Source organism: Amblyomma americanum, chromosome 11 (genome assembly GCF_052857255.1).
Source record: "Amblyomma americanum isolate KBUSLIRL-KWMA chromosome 11, ASM5285725v1, whole genome shotgun sequence".
Taxonomy (NCBI): domain Eukaryota; kingdom Metazoa; phylum Arthropoda; class Arachnida; order Ixodida; family Ixodidae; genus Amblyomma; species Amblyomma americanum.
The window spans coordinates 56,048,732-56,066,811 of record NC_135507.1 but is presented as its reverse complement, the minus strand read 5'-3'; the positions used below and the strand labels follow the sequence as shown (position 1 = coordinate 56,066,811).

Below are 18,080 nucleotides of genomic sequence, written 5' to 3'. Positions count from 1 at the left end.
CTGTAAGGTAATAGTGGTCTCAGCCGCACCATCATGCCAACAATTTACGAGATAATTTGCCCAATATCGATTCTATGTGCATGTCCCAAAGCATATTCTGTGTGAAAATAACTCCAACTAATTTAAAACTATCTACAATTTCTATGTTTACATCGTCATAGACAATGTTGACGGATCTGATTATTTGCTTAGATTTGGGCCTAAGGGTTATTGCATTTGTTTTGTTGATATTGATTTGTAGACAATTTTGTTTTGACCATAAATGAAGAATTTTCAGAGCAGTGTTAGCTTTATTCTCAAGGCTACTTATGTCAGGTGATGAAAAAAATATACTCGCATCGTCTGCGTACATTACGTAATTCGCATCTTTATAGATATTTACTAAGCCATTTATATATACAATAAACAGGAACGGGCCAAGAATACTACCCTGAGGAACGCCGCTGGTGATATGTTTCAAATTTGAGCGGATATTGTTTATTTCAACTTATTGATAGCGATTATCAAGATACGATTTTATAAAGCTTCCACAGTGCCCTCGAATACCGTAGAGTTCAAGCTTATCAAGTAGAACCGAATGAAGGATGCAATCATCTGCTTTAGTAAAATCAATATAAATACCAAGGACAATGTTCTTAATTTCAAATTGCGATAAAATAAATTCTTTTTGATGTAGTAGTGCTAATTCTGTAGACCACCGTTTTCTAAATCCAAACAGGGCTGGAGAAATTATGCTATGTTTGTCAAAAAACTTCGAAACCTGCATTAGTATTAGTTTTTCTAGTCCCTTCTAAAAACAGGTAATATAAAAATGGGTCTGTAATTTTTAGTATCATTAACGTCACCTTTCTTGAACAATACCGACACACTGGCTATTTGCATCCGTTTAGGAAAGATAGCGCTTGACAAAGACAAATTAAAAATATAGGTAATGTACGGGGAAATGATATCAAGCACATACTTGATAGGGCGAACCTGCATGCCTTCTGCATCGCAACTTGAGCTATTTTTTGGTGAAAGGAAAACTGATGTCACCTCGTGCTCAGTAAAGCGGTGAAGAAAAAGTGAAAATGAATTTCTGTTTGGTATAAATTCACTAATATCAGACGACACACTACCACCAGAAAAGTTTACAAGGTAATCATTAAAAACATTTGCAAGAACACTTCCTGATACTTCGTTTCCACCAAGTATTAGAGTTTGTATTCGCGGAGCTGATTTTCGACGATTTAAGACATCATTTAACTTTCTCCATAAGGTATCAGGTTTGTTGAAACAACCCTCGAATTCTGCACAAAAATAGGACTTCCTATGCAATTTTAGTTCCTTATTTAGTTTGTTTCTATATGACTTGTATTCCTTTAATGTACTTGGATACTTAGCCTTGACGAACTTGTGATAGAGCGCATTTTTATAATTAATCAATCATCTATTCAAGCAGATTATTCTGAAGGCCTAATACTTGCTGTCAGTTAAATTGAACCAGCAATACAAGGAAAAAGGGTGTATCTGTGCGTCATTTCTTCTCAAAATAATTGCATTTACTGCTTAGCACATAAAATCAAAGCCACAGTGTATCAAGAAACCAGTTAAACGCAATGCTTAAAGAGAATGTGAGGGACCAGAAACATCACAAAGTGCAAACAAGGGAAAACAAACTTGGCATGCGAAAACTCGCCAACAACAACACTATACAGGCGAAGCTGCCTAAAAGGTCGCCTGTGGATTCCACCTTCCAGAGTAAACTGCAATGCGACTAGCGTCTTTACGAAATTTTTCAGGATGAGGTGTGTAGCCTCGTCCACTCTGTCGCCTCCCATCAAGGCAAGTCGCTTGATGTGAAAACCATTACAGCACAAATAATAATAAAATGTTTATTACTAATAAATAATGAATGATCATTTATAAATTTTCATATTTATTGCATACAAGGCACAGAAAATAAGACGTTGTTTATCTATGCTTAGCCACAAGAAATTTTTGACGCCAATTTTCCCCAAGAATTGCTATTTCATGCACATGATGAAAAATAAAACACATATGCAACCAAAATAAATGCAGCGACACAACTGTCTTCACTGCATTGCTAAGAAGAATGTGCTGGTGCCAAGCTGATCGAAACATGCTCAAGCCATGAGTGACAGCTTTTCAGTGTGATGCGACAAAGCATGCCTTATTAACCCCCCACCCCCCCCTCCCCAGATATTTCTTAACTGTACCGGAAACCCAAGCATGGTTTCACCAAATTTCACGCAAGCAAACTGCAAGACATTGATCGAGAGTGACAAAGGTAAAAAAAAAGGCACAGCTCAGAGATAAAGAATATGCTGCAACTTCCAAAAAATGCCAATCTGTGAGAGCAATACAAATGCAGTCATCATGCACTCCATATTTTCATGCCTGCAGGTTCCCGGAAAAGTTCAATTTTCTAGGCAGGTACTTTTAATTTTCGTTGCCATAAATTTAAGTGCAAGCATACTGCTGAACTGCCAATCTGGCGATATAAAAATCAGGAAATTTTATTCCTGCTATCTAGGGAGTGGGGGGAGGCGCGGCATCAATCTGTGTCGAGTCCTTCACGGGAGGGACTTTGCTGTCTACGCTAGCACCGTGCCATTGCAGCCACTTCAGAATGCTAACAGGAAAAGCTACACCTTCTCTACTGCAGCCTTCTAGAATGCTGTACCCATGCCGTACCCCAAAATAAGCCATTGCCACTTTAGCTTTGGCTTAACGCTGTACTCAAGGTGATTCTGAGCTCATCTTTTCACCGCGTGAACTCAAGCACCAAGTAACTGCTTAAGTTTGAATAGCCAGTGAAAACAGTGCTGAGAGATACTGTGCTGATTAAAGAATTTCTATGTTTACGAATCAGATTATAAAACTTGAAATGCTAAAAACATTTCTTTACAACAACTGAAAAGCCTGGCTCACCAGAATAGCCCTTCTGTCAGGGTCTCCAAGGATTTCTTCTAGCTCCTCAACATCTCCCATGGAACTCAATGGGACCAGCTCTTTTCCGAGACAATGCTGCAGAGCAGCTGCGTGATTCCCTTTGAGCTCTTTGATGTCAGCTGTGATCTCCATTAGGAGCTGCACTGTCCGACTGTTGAAGCCTGAAATGTTCAAAATCCTTGATTACAGAAAGTCTGCACATATTCCTCTGAGTGCTTTGGTATGGCTAAAGGTATCACAGTTTGGTTCACACCAAACACTGATTGCATAGCACAGAAATATATTTTTTTAAATTCTGTGCTTTTTTAAATATGTCAGTACTCCCGAGATGAGCGCAATAGTGGTGCACTACAAAGTACAGGATGTGGAGTGTTTTGAGGGAAAAAAAGCAGAACACGACTGCATTACTGGGTCCCATTCGCCTCACGCATTCATAAGGTCTACATTTATCCAGCTTGAACACAACAAGCTTCTCAGGTTGATAGAGCAGCTTTGTATTCTGAAAAGGTTCGAGGTTTCTGACATGCATGTCACGCATGTCCACTCCCGATTTTGAGAGCGCAATGGACAACATAATCTGTTTGTGACCTTTAGTAAACTGTCAAAACAAGCAACAGAGAAAAAGAGAAAGCTTCGTGGCCTGTGGGTAGCGTGCCTGTCTCACAGGATTCAATTCCCACTACCACCTCTCAGAGAAATATGGTGTATCTGAACATTGCTGAGTTGTTCCTGAATTTTTTATTTCTCTGTTCCATTAGGACTTTCCACCCCCGGCCAACGCCACTACAGAGTTTTCTGTGACAAAGGATCGATAACACTGTCGCATTAAAATTCAGAAATAATGTGGGGCCTGGACAGCAGTTAATGTGCTCACCGTGATGACAGCGTTACATGTTATAGCCTTATGCTCCGGGTCCTAGCAGCAGATGTGCCAATCAGTTGTTTTTAAAAACCATAACTTTTATATTTCTAAGACTGACAAATCGCCCCCATATCCACAGTTTATGGACCTTCTCTGGAACTGCAATGCCACGACTAAGGGTGATGTCATAGGAAACCACAGGCTATCTCACACTGCCATTCACAGCAGTCATGACAATCTTGACAGTTGTCTGTAAATGAAACCGCACTGTATAAAATTGAATGTCGCCCACTCACTTTGCGAGAATGGGGTGTCCATACCTCATCGATGTGAAAAATCAATGCTATGATATATTGCCAAATTCTTTATATAATCAGCATAAAACTTTCCTGCCACTTTGTGTAGGCAAGCAAGCAAGACTCAAGCAACAATTATTAGGGGTATGAAAATTCATGTTCATAATTCTAACTAAATTTCAGACAGCATTTGCTATTCGATTCGCACTTTCACTATAGTTTAATCTCGTTATAACAAACATGAATACAGCGGAATATCAGTATAACGAAATGAAGAGTGCAAAATCTGACACGCTATTGGTTTTAATGGAGCAGTTTTTTTTTGTATTCGCATGGTTCAAATTGCACAAGGAGCCGTAATAAATGCAAGAAATGCAATATTTTGATCATCTGAATAGTCCACAGTAGTAGTGTGTATGAAACGACCGTGCATTTACATGCCGCACCATATAGGGGCAGTACGAACTAGCATCAAGCTGACAGGCGCATGACCGGCACGTGCTCGAACCATCACCTACTCATGCCGCGCGCCCGTGCCACATCTGCAGACCTGCGCGCAAGACGGCTGCACTCCATGACTCAATCAGCTCTGTTGCGCAAAATGGCAATGCAGAAGCACAAAGTAGTCTCATTTGAGTCGATTTTTGGTAGTCCACAGCGAGCGCGAAAGGGGACATTACTGAGCACTTCAGTGTTGTATCTAGCACTCAGTCGACAATTGTGAACGCAAGACAGAAGATTGCAGACATCTGTTGACATCCGTTCCAAAGGAGACATGAAGAATGATCACCTTGTCATCATGTCGACTGGTGCTTCTGAATGTTACGTTTGAGAACTTAGTCTCTGCTCATTACAACTTGGTCGTGGCACCGGTACTGACCGACCAATAAATCGCTGACGAGGCTGATTCTTGCAGATGATGCAACTAGGGATGATGACAGTGAACCGAAAAGTGAAGAATGAGCTCTATAAAGCGTAGAGGCTGCCGACACGGCCAGGAAATTGAAGGGCTACCTACAGAAAGTACCTGTGGCCTGATGTCGAGAAAGCTCTACATTTAATTGATTTCATGAAGAATTTTGTCCTCTCAAATGCTGCTCAGCGCCACCAAGCAAAGATTGCATTGTTTCTTAAATAAACTTGGGCGGAGCCAGCATCCCCATCTAGTGTTCATTTCTGCTCTCCTACACAGAAAAAAGAGCGAGATTTCGCATGCTTTTACCAAGCTCTAAATTCAACAACTCTTCGTTATTACACCTTTCTGTTGTTCCCCCAAGAGCACCATTTGCTTGGGTTTATTTGCAGACTTTTGCAGATTTTTAGAACGATTGTTGTGTATAACAAATTTTAGGCCAAAAGTAGGCTTGTTATATCAAAATTTTACTCTATTCGAACCTCTTTGATCAGAAATTATGAATTTCTGGTTCATCTAAACTGGCAGTGAAACATCGCGACATTCTCAGACAGCAATATCTTGCACTTATGAATGGAGCCTACAGCCATTGACATCAATGAAAGCATAGGGAATTTTTTTATGTTGGTCAATCTAAATTGATAATGTAATCATTGAAATAATTGATTAAAAAGGTGGGATGCAAACCTATGAGCGCCTAATATCATGTTCGGTGCTCTATCAACTTCGCTAAGACGACAGCTGTTCAGTCTTCTTTCATAGGTATTTGCTGCATGTAACCTATCGTTGAGATGTTCACCAGCACCACTCCTTTCAGTACTGACAGACATGTATGTTCAGTAGCGAGTGTCGCATGGAACATGATTCGGCGGGAGAGTAGAAATTGTGCGATAACCCTCTTGCACTACCCATGGCAGTAAGGCTGCCAGAATCGAGGCCCTTTATTAGAACAAAGACCTTTGCTATCGCCAAAATGTTAGAGACTTCGTTCTCCAGAATATCCGATGTCGTCAGTGCTGTCAAAGTAAAATTATGGCCATGGCTATGTCAGGTGGTCGTGTTCATGTGACATGGACGGGACTGATTTGGCGGCAGATTGTGCATCCTCACGAGGCCACATGACATGGCGGGAGCTGACAACTCGGGCTTATCAAGGTAAACTTCGAGATGGGAGAGTGACATGGAAATCAAACCCACTGGGACCTTTTCATCCACAGTAAAACATGATACTCCTAGTCAACACCGGCATGTTAGTGTCGCTTGGTTAAAACGAGGCTTTATAGGTATCTATGACAGGTGGAATTCCACATGATAGGGCAGCCTACTGCTGTATGTGACTGAGTATGAGTGAGATAATTTTGGCGAAAATTAAGAAATTGATTAGTGATTAAACAAGCAGTGAACTCCGTGTATGTTCACAAGTATCAGCAAAGAGGGCCACAGGCGGGAGCCGTTAACGCTGTCTGTTTTACCCTTAAAGGCAGAGCTTTAGTGTCCCCCGAATTTTCTGGCACCCTTGCTCCCACTGTTATAGGTAGCTTAAAGGAGCCATGACATGGTCGTTCTTCATAATGCAGTTTTCTGGTTCAGTAACTAATGCAAGAGCTTATGATTCAATTTTCGAAATTTGGCTGCCCTGGACGCGATGAATTTTTTCCAAAACATACAATCGAAATTGAGACCGGGAGACTCCTCCCACTGGCAGCGACCGCCATATTGAAAGCTCTCGTGAAGTCACTGACGCATGCACAGAGCAACGTCGTCTGCTCTCGTTGCTGCAATATGCGCAGGGAGGTCTCATTCCCCCCTGTACTTTCGCGGGCGATCGATGTAGCAGTCGTCCCCCATATACTAATGACTGGTACCACAAAAGCGATAATAACGCAGTTTTTATTCGGTATTGGTAGGGTCCGGTCACACTATAGGCCGATGCGACGGCGATCGACGGTCGGTGGGTTGATCAGTACACAAATGCCGTCGCTGACGCACTGGTCTGTCACGCTAGACCGATGACGACGCCAGCACAATCAACGATCGCGTATCGTAGTAATGTTAGAGTCAGCTTAGTGGGAACCAGAAGAGAGTGGTAGGGGACTAGTTGGTATGACATTGAATAAACTTAAGAAATTTAAATCTTATTGAATCTCATGCTAGCCACGGCGACATACGCAATGTGCGTGCACCAGCGAAGATCTGCTTTCATTCGATGCCTGCGCATAGAACTGATCGGCGAGGCAAGTGACACGGGCAGAAAACGCCGCACAACGGTGCCGCCAGCCGCCGTCGCCTGGGCTTGTGCGGCCGAGCGAAAGCTTCATGCCCGGTGAGACGGCGGCCGGAAAAACTGCGCTTGTGTACCTTATCCGTATCGAAAAAAGCGAAACAAGTGGCTACATATTGCCACAGTCCCAACTAATCCAGTGGCGCCATGCCGCGGCCGAACTGTTTTAGATGGGACTTGCCATGCCTTGCGCTCTCGAGGGGCTAGAGGTTTTCGTCTTCCTCGCACGAGCTCCCTGCTGTCTTGGACGCGTAGCACGTTTAATTAAACCGGGCTTTGAGTGCTTTGACCGTTTATCGGTGACATTTGGTGGAGGTGCCGGGTATCGATCCATGTACGCTGACCTCGAGGACACTCTTGACGTCAGTTCTCAACGCGTGGCTACAACACCAGTCCACAAGGCGAGCCGCCGCCTGCGAGGCCCACAACCAGAGTTCGGCCAACTCGCAATACCAGCAAGGGCGATGACGTCCGCTACGGCTAGCCAGACAAGTCAGATTCCGAGAATGCCCCGCCGTTTGTCCTTCACACTCCTCGGTCGCCCCCATCATTCCACGGTGAGAGGTTTGAGGACGTCGAAGACTGGTTGGCCAGCTTTGACCGTGTGGCGGGCTTAAACGAGTGGGACGGCGAGCGCAAATTGCGGAACGTGTACTTCGCACTACAGGACTCGGCCAAGACGTGGTATGAGAACCACGAAGCTTCCTTCACTAACTGGGAGATCTTTCGCCGAGAGCTCTTAGCCACGTTCAACACCAGCGAACGAAAGGAGAAGGCTGAAATCGCCTTGCAATCGAGGTCGCAGCAGCCGAACGAGAGCGTCGCCATGTTCATCGAGGACATGACGCGACTCTTCAATCGCGCCGACTCTGCTATGCCCGAGGACAAGAAGGTACGCCACCTAATGCGCGGCGTCAAAGAGCAATTGTTTGCCGGACTGGTACGTGACCCGGCAAGAACGGTGGCCGACTTTGCAAAGGAGGCAACAAGCATGGAACGTTCTCTGCATGAACGGGGCGCTCACTACGGCCGTCAGGCTAGTGTAGCAGCCGCTCACCACTGCACGCCCACGTCGTTACCCACTGAGGAGCTTCGAGAGCTTGTGAGGAGCCTGGTGCGCGAAGAACTCGAGAAACTTCGCTTCGAAGCTCCACAGGCAAGCGTCGCTGCCATACCGGACGTGGTCCGAGATGAAGTCCGGCGAGCTGCTCAGTCGCCACCAGCTCCGCAGCCAGCGCCCTATGTGATGACATACAGTCAAGCATTACAAAGCCGTCCTGGGCCAGTGAGTCAAGCATTTTCTCCCGTCACTCCTATGCCTTCACTGCGGTACCCAACTGCTGCTGTACCCGTCGTATCACAGGAGCCCCTGTCCATCATGAGCAAAGCGCGCGTTTGGCGTACGCCAAACAATAGGCCGCTCTGCTACCACTGTGGGGAGCCCGGCCACATCCTCCGCCACTGCCCCTACCGCAGAATGGGCTTAAGGGGGTTTTCACCTGACGCACCTCGACCGCGCTACGGAGAACGGCCGCGGGACATCGAGCAGTATCTGTCCGATAGTGTGCATCCAACAACCTCGCGGCGACGCCAGTCCCGTTCGCCATCCCCAAGGCGGTTTTCTTCGCCAAGCCGCCCGTCTTTTTCTAGCCAGTTCAGAGGCGCGTCCCCACATCGGGAAAACTGAAGACGGCCTCCCCCGGGGATAAGGCCGCCGCTATTGGATCAAGTCCAGAGCCTCCACCCGATGATTCGCGGCTACGATACGACCGACGACGACCTCACCCGACGACCTCAACAACAACGACGTGCTGCGACCGAATGGATCTGCCGAAATCCCAGTAATCGCTGATAATCGTGATGTGACCACACTTGTGGACACCGGCGCTGACTTTTCTGTAATGAGCAGTCGGCTAGCTACGGCACTCAGAAAAGTGCTGACCCCTTAGTCTGGACCCCAGATCCGCACCGCCAGCGCCATGTGGTTACGCCAATTGGCATCTGCACGTCACGAATCCAGATCCGCGGTGCTACTTTCCCTGGTTGCTTTGCTGTGCTACCGGAGTGCTCCAAAGACCTGGCCCAGTCAAAGCGCACTACAGGATTCTAAGACAGAAAAGTTCTGTAGTCTGTAGTCTTGTCGTATTTTGTGCATGTCTTGTGTAGTCTGTCTTGTCTTCTGTAGTCTGTCTTGTCTTTTGTAGTCCTGTCTTCTGTAGTCTGTCTTGTCTTTTATAGTCTGTCTTCTGTAGTTTGTCCTCTTTTGTAGTTTGTCGACTTCTGTAGTCTGTCTTGTCTTCTGTAGTTTGCCTTGTCTTCTGTAGTGTGTCTTGTGTAGTGCTCGTACACTGTGTAACAGTCGTTACTATGTCACCTGTCAATTAACACAGGATTTGTGTTCTGGAGTAGGCAATGCAGAAAAATGCGCAGCTTGTTAATGGTCACCTCTCAATTAACACAAGCTTTGTGCATTCCAGAGTAATTCGTGCACAAAACCACTAGAATTGAAATGAAAATGATCAATATTTATTTACTGTTCCGTGCTTTTTTTTTCGAGCTTGCTGATGCATGCTCTCCAGCGTTGTCCTTGCCGCAGGTTCCTAGATACATCGCCCATGAGCCAAGAAAAATGGTTTTTGTCTTGGCTGAAAAAAAAAGGAAAAATAGAGATCATCGCTGCTACCTGCGCAAAAAAGATGTGAAAGCGTTGACACCTCGACACTGGTCGCCTTTCAAATTTGGCGCCATGGTTGTTTTCTCGTTGACTTGATTGGTTATCAATTAGCTCTTATTTTACCCTCATTTCATCCCAGCAGCGATTTCGAGTTTTTAAACTTTCCTCCATGGATCGTTCCTGCCCACTCACTGAATACCCGCCCAGTCTAATCACCCGTTCATTGCCATTCGCTTCTCAATAATTGCCTAATTGCCTCTAATTTATGATTCTTCTTCCTATCTCCTGGTTAAGTATAGGACACTTATCACTGGTCACGTGATTGCTCATTTCGAGTTTTCAAACTTGGCGCCAAGCTTTGGCCTTGTCCATATTTCCAGTTTTTCAAACTTGGTACTACGCTGTAGCTCCACCTACTTTCAGAGTTTTCAAAATTCGCGGCACTTTTTCTCTGGCCAGCCACTTTTTGGACATTTTTGCTGTAAATAATTATCCGATCATGAAATTTCCTTTTCGAGCAGCATCCTCACATCATCCTCTGCCAATTATACAACCAATCGTATGAGGCTATCTCTTCTGAGTTGCCCACAACTGCTGCGGACACGATCCCCGGCAACATAGCCTAGTAAACTTCTCACTTTATTCAAAATGTTGTAATACTGAACAAAGCTTATGACTGGCCGAGTTGGTACTGACTCACCTTAAAACCAGCTAGAACACACAAGAAGACATGAGCTCAAGAGGCGGGACTAACAAAAATTTAATTAAAGATTTTGATTATTTAATATGTGAGCGTTTAACGTCCCAAAGCGACTCAGGCTATGTGGAATGCCGTAGTGGAGGGCTCCATAAATTTCAACCACCTGGGGTTCTTTAGCGTGCACTGACAACGCACAGTACACGGGCCTCTAAAATTTCGCCTCCATTGAAATTTGACCGGCGCGGTCAGGATCGAACCTGCGTCTTTTGGGACAGCAGCCGAGCGCCATAACCACAGAGCCACCGCGGCGGCATCATTGAAGGAAAGCCGCAAAAGCAGACCCGCGAAGAGATACAAGCGCACAATAACCCAAAGCAGTGAAAGGGCGAAGTGCAATCAAAGGTCACTGGCATACTAATGAATCATCTAAAAAAGCAAATTCCTTACGGTGAAGGTTTACCGATGGCTTAGCCACACGTGTCCTTAGCCTTACCGATGTACTAAGCCTCAAATATCTACCGACAGATTTACCCCTTCCATAAACCACTGATGTGTCGTGGAAATTAGGCGTGCAACGAGACAGGTCATCCTCAGATTTGCATTCACAAGATTGAGCACGCAGTGCCAGATTAGAATTTGCCTTCCCCCCTATACAGTGAAAGTGCTCAGTCAGGCGCAAATTTAGGTATCTGCCTGTCTGCCCATATTAGTTGCAGCCATAAGGCAGTGGAACGCAATAAACTCCATTACTTTTGCAAGTGGTGAACCTTTTTTTGTGACACTGTCCATTGTAGACAAGTACCCAGTTTAATCAAGCTTTTTTAATGGCGGCGCAAAGGCCTCCTGTCTTGCACTTCGCTTTTAAGACAACAGCAGCATTTCGCTTTTCCGCGACTTTCTTGAGACTGAAATACTGTGGAAGTAATGTGTATCAGCATCATCGGAGTATGTGCTCCTTACCCTCGAGCGAGTGAAAACATACTATGACAGGTTTTTGAGATGGGCAAGTGGGAACCCAGATGCTTGGAAACCTGCTACAAGAATATATCCTCAGCAGTGATGGCATGACTTATGTAAAGCTGATGTCATGCACACGATTGCACACCCATCAAGGGTTTCCATCTTTACTGACCTTAACCAGCAACAAATACACCTCTTCACCATCCTTCCCCAGCAACGAGTGGTCCGAATCGTAGCTAAAAAGAGCCTTCCCCGATCTTTAGCTGTAGCCCCGACAAACATATTCGTCCACAATGCGCAGGGCTGCATCAAGGAACTGCTAACGGTTTTGCTTAGACAATTTTGATGTAAAAGACAGGCCTTGACCGCATGCCTTAAAGACTCCTAAAACATCTTGTGCCCACTTATCTGACCCTTCTATGTCCAGAAAAATTAGATAGTCATGAACATAACGAAATGCTACTATTCCAAGGTCTTCAAAACAGGGCTCTAATGCCTTATCGACTTTAGACAAAAAAATGTTGCTAACCAAAGGTACGACCTGCGTGTAAATACCGCCCTGCCAACTGACAAATGCAGATTTGCAGTAAAAGGACAACAGCCCCATGAAGCCAGCAACCGAAATCACGCAATCATCTGTAAAAGCATGTTCATTGTTCACCCTGATGCAGTTTGTACATGCCTCAGAGGTCTATCATGTGACAATGAATAGTGCAGGCCCTCCATGTCGATGCTCACTGCAGAGCACTTGCCCAGGTTGCTATCCACAAGAAACTAGAACTCCAGAAAACTCCACTTTTGTTAGTTGGCAAGGCGGTGTTTACATCAGAAATCAGGCATATGCAGAGGGTCCCAGGTTGCACTGTTCCTCCGCGACATTCTTCTGTCCAGAGTCGATACCGCATCAAAGCCCTGTTTGGAAGACCTCGAAATAGTAGCATTTCGTTATGTTGATAGCTACCTAATTTTTTGCGCAAGGAGGGCTCAGATAAGTTGGCACAAGACGTTTTAGAAATCTTTAGGAATGTGGTCAAAGCCTATCTTTTATGTCTGATTTTCACTAAGCATAAGCGTTTGTAGCTTCTTGACTCAGACCTGCGCTTTGCGGAAGACCACATATGTTGGCTCCACAGCCCAAGATCAGGAAGCCTCTTAGCTACGAGTTGAACCACTCGAGGCTGGTGAAGGACAGGTTGGCAATCGCATGCATCATGACCGCTTTATGGAAGTCATGCCACCACAGTGGTTAGAATGCATTCTCGGAGCAGGTTTCCAAGCCAATGGCACCTGGGTTCCCACTCGCCCACCTCGCGCACCTGTCAGAGTGTGTTTTTACTCTCTCGAGGGAACGGAACACCTTTCACATGATGCTGACGTAGTTGAGCAGCACAAGAATACGGGCTCTATACCTTACCTCCACGCCATTTCGCACCATCCCAAGAAAGTTGCACCAAAGTATGATGTTGCTGTTGTCTTGACCGCTAAATGTAAGGTAGGAGCCCTTTGCTTCTTCGTTCAAACTAGGCTTGATACAACTACGGGTAATCGTCCGCTTTGCATAGTGGCAGATAAAAAATGTTCACCACTTGCAAAAGTAAACGGGTTTTTTGCGTTCCACTGCCTCGTAGCTGAAACTACTATGGGCAGACAAGCAGATATCTGAATGTGCGCCTTGCTGAGAGCACTTTCACTGTATAGAGAGGAAGGCGAATTTTCACCTGACACTGCACATTCAATCTCGTGAATGCAATCGGAGGACGACCTTTCTCTTTGCACGCCTGATTTCTGCGGCACATCAGTGGTTTAGGGAAGTGAATAATCTGTCCTGATATAGTTGAGGCTTACTACATCAGTAAGGCTAAAAACAAGTGCCTGGCTAAACCGTCGGTGAACCTTCACTGTAAGGAAATAGTTTTTTAGATGGTTTTCTAGTACGTCAGTGCCTTTCGATTGTTTTTTGCCCTCTCACTGCTTTTGGGTTTTGCGTCCTTGAATCTCTTTGCAGGTCTTCTTTTGCCACTTTCCTTCAATAAAATTTCAATTGTTAAACCAGCCTCATCTTGTGCTCATCTCTTCTCCTGTTTTGTGTCTTCCGGCTGGTTTTAAGATGTAATACTGAAGGCCGGAAGACAGCCATTTAGAGTCAAGTGGACTTATATTGGCCACAGCTATAATGAATGTTCATTTATTACAAAAATTAGTGCTTACTTCATTAATATATGCATGAAGTATATGACACTGCATCAAAATAAATAAAGAACTAAGCCTCTAACCCTCATGGCCAAATTGCAGTTACAGCAAACAAAAGAAAAACACCATAAACCTGCCCCGCATGCAATAGCTTGCACTTAAGGCCAGTGCAGAAATAAGATAAGATTACTTCCCAAAATGCATGACACTGCCACGCAAAGTAAAGATTGTGACAGGCAATAAAGGAGCAACAAAAAAGCGAACTGTAGGTAGCAGCCAATCTCATGCAGACAAGCTACAAGGTCAGGCCAACATAGAAGTGGAAGGAGAAATTTGAAAAAAAGCCACAACAAGCACATAATAAGTTTTAAGGTTTTCACAGCCCTTTAAATGGCAAATACTTTCCTGAAAAAAACATAACAGAAGCGGCAATTTTTTTTGGCAATCAATTTTTTTCATGTACTTCATTATTCTTGAAGCATGGGCGGGCGTAGAGTAGTCAGATTAGTGCATGCATCCCTAAGCAATGCCATGCCAAAAACTGTACTTACAGAAAAAGCTTGCCTTACTGAGTGAATACCACTGGCCATCCACTAATTTCCCAGCCTGCTCCAGGTCCCTGGCAAAAATAACACGCAACTTGGTGGCTTGCACAACTTCCATGCAACTCTTGGTCTTTAGCTAGAAAAAAATTGAGGGATCAGTGAGATATCAAATTTTACATGCATTGCTTTGTTTGAATGACCGACTAAGAAAAAAACAGCGGTTTCTGTGAGCGCAACTATTTTTTCACACTAGCTTTCTACAGTAAACCATGTTTATCGCGACCTAATTCACACTGACTTGCTGCACGGCCCCAGCACCACTGTGTATAGCTCTATGGTTTCAATTGCTTGTTAGCTCTGAGCTCTTGGGCTTGCACTCGTTAATACAGAAAACCTCTATGGTTTCAATTGCTTGTTAGCTCTGAGCTCTTGGGCTTGCACTCGTTAATGCAGAAAACCTCGGAAAGGGCAACCAGAGCTTCGAGCTTTAAGCCATATATATTAGAAGCTCAGTGGTCTGTGGGAGAACTTTTGGCTGGGTGACACAGTAGCAAATGCTGCTCCAGCTACTTTCACTCCATTGCAAAAAACTCGCACAGCAGAGACCTGTCCTCCATTTTGCATTGCAGAAACAATCAATGAATTTCAAAGCACGCATACTAAATGCACACCTACCTTCCAACACAGCTTCATAATAATGGGTATAAATATTGGAATGAAATACCAGTCAGTACATGTAGTTTTCAGTTTATACAAAAATTATAAGCAATCGACAAACAATAAACATTAAAAGGGAAATAAAATAACCACAATTGTTTAAAAATTTGTCAGAAGAATTATGTGACATCGACTACACTCCAGCAGTTCTTCGGCATTGTGCACTTTCAAAGCACACTTTCTTACAAGCACATTTGCACAGAAATTGCATTGAACCTGATATTTAAAAATCTTTATTGGTGCGACAGTAAGGAGAAACCAGGTTTTACTCAAAAACGAAGGGCCCTACACATTGCATCACAAGCCCAGATGGTGCACTTGAGTCGCCTCTTATGCTTATGCAAGAAACAGGAACACAGATATCTTGACTAAATCAAAAAAAGAGGAATTGCAATGCATGTGTAATGCAGAGAAGATATTAGCAATACCAGACTAAAACACTGGGAGGATTTAAAGAGTAGGTGAATGCAAGAATGGGTGGCAATCAGATGGCTAAATGAGATTAGGAAATTTGGGGAAAAAGGGTGGTAGCATGTGGCACAGGACACAGTTACCTAAAATGAACTAGAGAACCATAGTTATGCACTAAATTTAACAGCACATTCACACGACAGACAAAATCGCTAACTCCAGGAACGGACTGCGCATCATGCAACTCAATGTCAATCACCATTGCAAATGGCACCAGCACCGCAGACTGCACATGAGGAAAAGTAGACATATTTTTGCTCTCAACTTTGAGCAGCAGTCAGCTGCGCTTTTAAGAGCAAAGCTCTAAAGTACGGCAACATTGGCACATTGTTTTACTGACATGAGGGTGCTTGTGAGCGTGCAAGTCCCATGTTTGTTTTGCACCAAATGTGTTAATTGTGAGGTATGTTTAACTAAAGAGGGGCACCTAACATGGGCATCAGCTCTTCATTACCTCCCTTCTATATCCCTCCCTTATATCACGGTTCTAGTGTCCACCAAAATGTGAGACAGTTACTGTTACATTTCCTTGAATTTTCCTTCAACTAATTTTAAATTTTTTAAGTATACAGCTTTAAGAAGGTAGAGGTACAAACTGTGCAGTATAACCATATGGTATGGAAATAAACCAGCAATAAATCTGTGCTGACAGCAGCTTGCCCAGTGCATTGCAAGGATGCTATGCCATAAAAGAATTAGTGTCATCGTGCAATGTTACATTACTGTCTGACAATTTGGTCTCTGTATCAGAAATACTGGTAAGCCATCATTGTAGAGCACAATGTTTTAAAGGAATAAATGAACATATAGGTCCTTTTCGAAGACACATATGCATACCAGGCAACAGGTGTGCAACGTCAAAGCACGTTTATGTTAACAGCAGCTGTGTCAAGAGCTACATCAGCGACTATATTTTGTACAAGTCTACAGTTCCGGTAATTATAAGCTGATGTACTGCTGTGAAGTGCATGTAGAGTTTCATGCATTTCTAAACCTAGCAGCAAGCCTATATTGAAAATATTTTTCTAAATAGGCAGCTAAGATATGCATCACTGAAAGAGAATAACTACCATGAACGGATCAGGACGGATGACACAGCCGAAGGCAGGAAGCACGCATGGCCCAATAGATGCTGGCCGCTGGCAACTGCAAATAAATACATCCAGAGCAACAGCTGTCAGTGGCTGTAGCCATGTCATGAATGACAAGAAAGGAAATCGTCTGCTGCTTTAAGAACTAAACTTAGACGTAGTATAAGTAAATAAAAAACCAATGAGCTAGCCCACGACAAAACAAATGAACAGATTTTATGTAATGCACCCATATTCATCCTTTGAGAAGAGTCACAATGACTGTTATAACCACACTGAAAGATGAGCTGGCTGAAATGCCGCACACCAATTTGAATATAGGATGTGCAGGTTTTCATTAATTCCTATCATGGTGCCTTGCACCAATGTCTAGGTATTAATTTGAAAGTTGCAACCAGTCTGCCTTGGTTAAATGAGAAGAGAGAATGGAAAAAAGCATGCCTTCACTAGCAAGAAGCTTGATATCTCACAGCACAGCTTAGCATCATAGAAAAATTGCTAGCGCATTTAACAAATCTGCATACGATTAAAAGCTGCACAAATTTGTCGACTGGCCATGCAAGTAAGGGCAAGGGAAACAAAAAATACCAAAGAACACTCGTGAGTGCGGCCAAGAGAGGTCTGTGAGTAGGATCCCGTCCCTGGGAAAAGTTCTGAGCTCGGAGAATCGCCGGCACCACTGCTGATGGCACGCAACCAAGAATAAATAACAAAGCGAAAAGAAGTAACAAAAAAAACCATCGACAATGGCGAACGACTTGAATGCGGGCCGCAAAAGCGAGGGATATAGCAAAAAGGTAGAAAACCTAAATAATTGTGCAGTTGCATCTCCGACAGCTCGCAGTGCTCAGAAAGAGAGGAAGCATCAACGTTTACAGCTCAGGAGAGGCAAGATTGATCTAACTTTGACATAACACTGCCTCAAATTATGTTCCACTGGGGAAGCACAGACAAGTTTACAAATGACAAGGCGATGAATATGAACTAGCCTTTCGCATGCGATCACTGTCTCAGAATTTAGTATGACGCATAATAAGGCACAAGCACTAATCCGATGAGTACTAACCCTGAGCAAAAAAGTGCGGTGTCTGAGCGCAGCTGGCCTAGCGCGAGCGCTCCGCCGCGCGGCACTTCTCGCTCATCGTCTTCTACGCAGTGCAAATCCATGCTTTTGCACCGAGTGTCGAAGCGCTAGCACGTGAAAGCGTAACTCTGTTGTGATATCTGGTGCCATTTTTATTTACCACGGCACGCGAGTACTAAATGCACATAAAGACAATGAGAACAACACTTGCCATGCAGGATATAGGCGCTGCTTTTTTGGCGCCACATTATAGCTGCGGCAACAGCAGGCGGACTGCCTCCGCTCACATCCCTATATAGCCGCATACAAATAGCGCGTGTGAATACAGATCATTAGCAAAG

The 18,080-nt window shown here is 44.3% G+C and overlaps 2 long non-coding RNA genes across 2 annotated transcripts in view; one reads left to right on the top strand and one right to left on the bottom strand.

Annotated features, from left to right (window-relative positions):
- The window catches only part of LOC144111508 (uncharacterized), a 653,424-nt gene that overhangs the window by 427,831 nt on the left and 207,513 nt on the right, over nt 1-18,080 (top strand). The window lies entirely within an intron of this gene.
- On the bottom strand, nt 9,839-16,691 carry LOC144110314 (uncharacterized). The gene is made up of 3 exons (XR_013309803.1): nt 16,635-16,691; nt 14,383-14,450; nt 9,839-9,952 (listed from the first exon to the last, which is right to left on the bottom strand). It is a non-coding gene; the product is annotated as an uncharacterized LOC144110314 (long non-coding RNA).